Source organism: Limulus polyphemus, unplaced genomic scaffold (genome assembly GCF_000517525.1).
Source record: "Limulus polyphemus unplaced genomic scaffold, Limulus_polyphemus-2.1.2 Scaffold1163, whole genome shotgun sequence".
Classification (NCBI taxonomy): domain Eukaryota; kingdom Metazoa; phylum Arthropoda; class Merostomata; order Xiphosura; family Limulidae; genus Limulus; species Limulus polyphemus.
In genome coordinates, this window is record NW_013666773.1 from 25,560 (window position 1) to 30,088 (window position 4,529).

The 4,529-nt window shown below is 29.5% G+C and overlaps 1 protein-coding gene across 2 annotated transcripts in view; it reads left to right on the top strand.

Annotated features, from left to right (window-relative positions):
• Nucleotides 1-1,436: 1,436 nt before the first annotated feature.
• Nucleotides 1,437-4,529, top strand: part of LOC106462425 (F-box/WD repeat-containing protein 7-like) — a 103,846-nt gene continuing 100,753 nt past the window's right edge. Inside the window, exon 1 of one of the 2 annotated variants that reach the window (XM_022389696.1) lies at nt 1,437-1,571. The gene's annotated coding sequence lies outside the window, so the exon portion shown is untranslated. The remainder of the gene's footprint in view (nt 1,572-4,529) is intronic. The other variant, XM_013922351.2, reaches the window with a different exon arrangement.

A 4,529-nucleotide genomic window follows, 5' to 3' on the forward strand; every position in this document is an offset into this window, starting at 1 on the left:
TGGCATTAGATGAGGAAAACCACAACAAGACAATAGAATAATATGAAAATATTTAAAAGATAGATCCTTTTGAATTGAAGATTTCATATGGTTGATATTAATTCAGCTATTCTATACTTGTGTTTTGTATAAGGCAACTGAAATATGAAACCAAAAAAGTCGAGTGATGTGAGTAATTCAATAAGTAATTGAAAAAATGCTCTGTAAGTTATAATTCTGGGAAACCAGGTGAATGGACGTATAGTGAGAAGGCCGTTAACGTCTCCTCAGGGGAAGAAAAAAATCTTATAATTGATAGAATAAATTTCAAGAGAAGACTACCAAGCTTGTACAAATTTATGAGCAGAGCTCAATTTGATAGTAATTTAGTAAAAAATGTTATTGTGTCAAATTTTTGTAAGTCAGTTAATACAAGAGTTATTTTATCTATTACATTTATTTTAGTTTTGACAGATTTGGTTACTTGTATCAAAAGGATGTGATTATCTCCTGCCCTTTCATTTCATTCAAGAGATATCAAACACTCTACTAAAGTTGTAGAATGGTTTAAGGGCAATACCTGTTACCCAACGACAAAAGGCTCTTTCACAATGAAGTTCTGTGAAAAAGTGTACCTTGCTGAACTCTTAGGGAAAGAGTCACCCCAGTCTCCTCTTGGTATCATAATGTCTCAACTTGAAGTATTCCTCTTTTCACATGATTTTCCTAGTTCCTTACGTGGCATCTTGTTTTATACAAATAATTATGTTTTGTAAAGAAATCAGAAATGTAAGAAGTTGAATTCAATACATATTATCAAATGAGGATAAAACCTGGCGATGATATATTTCTTGTAAACTGCTTAAAGCTGCATCATGATGTATTTTTTTAAATACGACTTTAAAAATTTGCAAATAGGGATCATAAAAAAGTAAGGAAACAAGACAGGGGTTGAGATATCGCAGACAATATTTACTCAAACTACAAATCCTCATTTTGACTCACCAAATGTAATTCCAGGTAACAGCATGGAACCAAATTAGTGGTTTATAGTTTGAGTAAATAATGTCTACAGTGGCTCCAGCCTTGTTTCTTTTCTTTTTTTAAGATTCATATTTGCAGGTTTTTAAATTTCCAGTTATTTTATTTATCATATATACATCTTTTTTTTTATAAACTTTCTGTTGTATGTAGTTGAACAGTAGATCCGAAGTTATCCGGTTGCAAAAAAAAAATCTGCTTTCAATACCCGCGGTGGATAAGATGCAGATAGCCCAATGTTTAACTATGAGCTTAACAACAAACAAAACACCAAACTGAATCGAAAAATGTGACTTTGAAATAAAGTATTGATTAGTATGTATTGCTCATATTATCCATAAGCTCTTAGTTTTATATTGAATAAACTTTTGCTGTGACGTCACTAGGCGTCATAGGATTTCTTGATTTGTTCATCTTCCGTCAGGGTCTGGTGACGGTACTCTTACAATTATACTATATAGAGATTCATAGTCAAAGATCAATGTAATTGAGTATTTTTGTGTTGAATTTCTTGTAGAACCGGTAGACATAGATTTTCTGAACAAAGTCAGGTATGTTATTGTTTGACAGAAAATATTTTGTCTGAAAGAACCAGTAACAATGATTTATAGTTGAATATAAATTTCAGTAGTAACGATAGTGTTCCTACAAATCAACTAGAGCTCTGTTCTTATTACTCAAGTCTAGAGCTAGGCCTATTTTACTTTGGATTATTCTATCTTGGGCCTATTATTAGGCTTAACGTAGATGTATCTGCATAGATTTAACTTAGGTAAACAAAAACCTTGAAATATTGCGATACGTACAACTTGATTCAATTAACTATAATAATGAATGTTTAATAATATAGTTGTACGATAAAATGATCCAACATGTATTTTAAATAATTCTTGTGAGGAATTTTTTTTTTTTTGCTTTCTAGTTTCATCGCTCAATTTGATTGAAATATCACCCATTAAACTGAATAATCAATTTCAATTTGCTTAAAAGTAAGCTTGATAAACTAAGCTGAATAGTTAGTAGTGAATCCTGCCAGTGATCTATTTTATTAAAGAGCCACTTAGTGTTTTAAATGGATATAGCTTTACACATACTGAGGTTACTCAGCTGTCTTCAGTTTTTAATTCAGTATGCAAAAAAGACAAAAACACATATACGATTTTAGGTCTTTCCAAAAACAAAATCATTATTAATTTTCAAAACACTGATATAACTAGAGAGTTTTACTTTTATGGTTCTGAAATGTTCTGCAGATAAAGCTTAATTAACACTTTGTTTTGGGGTTTTTAAGTTTAAGTTGCCAAGATACATGTAATTCTGTAATATACATTATGCATAAGATATTTTGGTGGAATAAGAATAATTATAGTAAAGAAAGGAAGTATGAAGGTTCTATTCTAGTCTTTCAAGGAACAGAAAAAATAATTGATTCAGTAAATGTTGTGCTAAAAAAGTAGTAACTGAAAAGTTGAATATGAGTATAAGATGAATACTCAAAACATTATAATTGCAATGAATTTCTGCTGCCTTTGAATTTTTGTTTTATCAGTTTATGTAATGATTCATTGAAATCTATATCTTTCTGTAGAAAAACTTCTATATTAATGTATTGTAAAAACAAATTATAAAAAGTCTAAATACAATTTTCCAATGAATAATTTTTTATACCATTAAAAGTTGTTATACTTTTGTGAATGTTGTTCATATCAGAAAGCAAATAGATTTAATTTTCCACAAAGAACAGAAGAAAATTATAAGACTTAAAGTTCATCCCACCATGACCAATCCTCATCCAATAAAACAATCAAATATCAAAAATAAGTTAGGTATAGTTTTTACTTTTATAAGTCATTTTATAAAAGTAAAAGTAAAATAATTTGATCTAATTGGAAGCTCTATTATTAGTTGTACTGTTTCTCAAAATTATGACTTGCCTTTAACCCATTGACTATGGCTGCTCTAAACGTGTGCAGATTTTTTGCAAATCGCACACGGTCTATAATACATTCACATTCAACTGCTGAAGGGAGACCATATGGCAAATCAGCAGTCAATGGCTTAAATAATTTTGAAGGAAAAAATTTGCATTTAAATATTAACAAATTACTCCTAGGAAAATTGTTCAGTCTCTGAGCAATTTAGGGCACCTAAATTTAGCATGCTCTTAGTACCAAAGTTGAAATGGAAGATTATGATATGATGGAAATTATTAAAATTTGGTAAGATTTGGTGACTATTGAAAATATGAATCATTGTACCCTAAAATTCTATTAACATGATTTCAGAAATGGGAGTGAAATATTCTTGGATGTCAAGTTCTTAATTAATATAGTGACAAAATTAATGATATGCTGCTGTTGCCCCCCTCCCCAAAATTAGCATTTATATCTTGCCTTTGTTTCATCATGATACCTTGTTAGTTTTGGATATGTTCAATGTGTATTTATGCTTTCAGATTTGTGAACAAATGAAGAGATTGTTTTCTGTGATATTGTGATGTGCTCTGATGAATACTTTCTTTGAAACTAGTTTAAGTTGTCAATTTTTACCACTTTAAAAATTTTGTGTGATCATTATATGATTAGAGCTTAGAGTAGGCATCTTTTAGTTTAACAATCATGCTGGTTGCCAATTACCAGTCTTCTTTAAAGATGCAACAAGTAATAGGTTATTATTGATTATCGACCAATCTTGTGTTTCTTTTGATTGGAAATTATGTAGTTATGAAAGTTGGACATGTCAGGCATGACCAATTAACAGATCACCTGATTTGCAGCTCAACAAAAAATATGCCAATGAATCCAGATAGAACTCTCATTTTATTGATAGTTGTATGACTGAGGTCTGCAAAAACATGAAGCCACATGACATACCTGAGCTCAGCTATTGTTTACATGGGTCCTGCAGATCTGTAATACATTCTACACACATCTACCTATCACTTAGTTTAAAATATAATTTTGTTTGATACTAGCAATTACTGTAAAGTCAACAACAGTGTTAGAACCTTAAAATAAAGGAATGTTTTCACATTTTCCATGCATATACCCAATGCATATGATGCATTCAGTTGGACATGGCTGATGTCCTGTGCACTGTAGGGAAAATCTATTGTAGTTGATGTGATACTTGTATATGTAAAATTTTGAATTTTTACTTACTGTTGCATGATTATAAATACTTTGCTAAAGAATTAATATCAGCCAAGATCAATATCATTAATTTATGTTTTATATTTGAAAACTGATGTGTACTGTTATATAATAGTATACTTCAGTAGCTATTTTTGATTTTTTTTTAAAATGTCTTGCAAATCAGATCCAGTCCACAAACCTGTAGTTGGGAATTACTGGTGTAACAGATATGAACTACTCATTTATATATATATATATATATATATATATATATATAGTTAGTAATAATAAAAAATATATATATATATATTATTTATACACTATATATATATATATAGTAGTTAGTAAGTAACGTAACTTTACTTAACGTTTAAC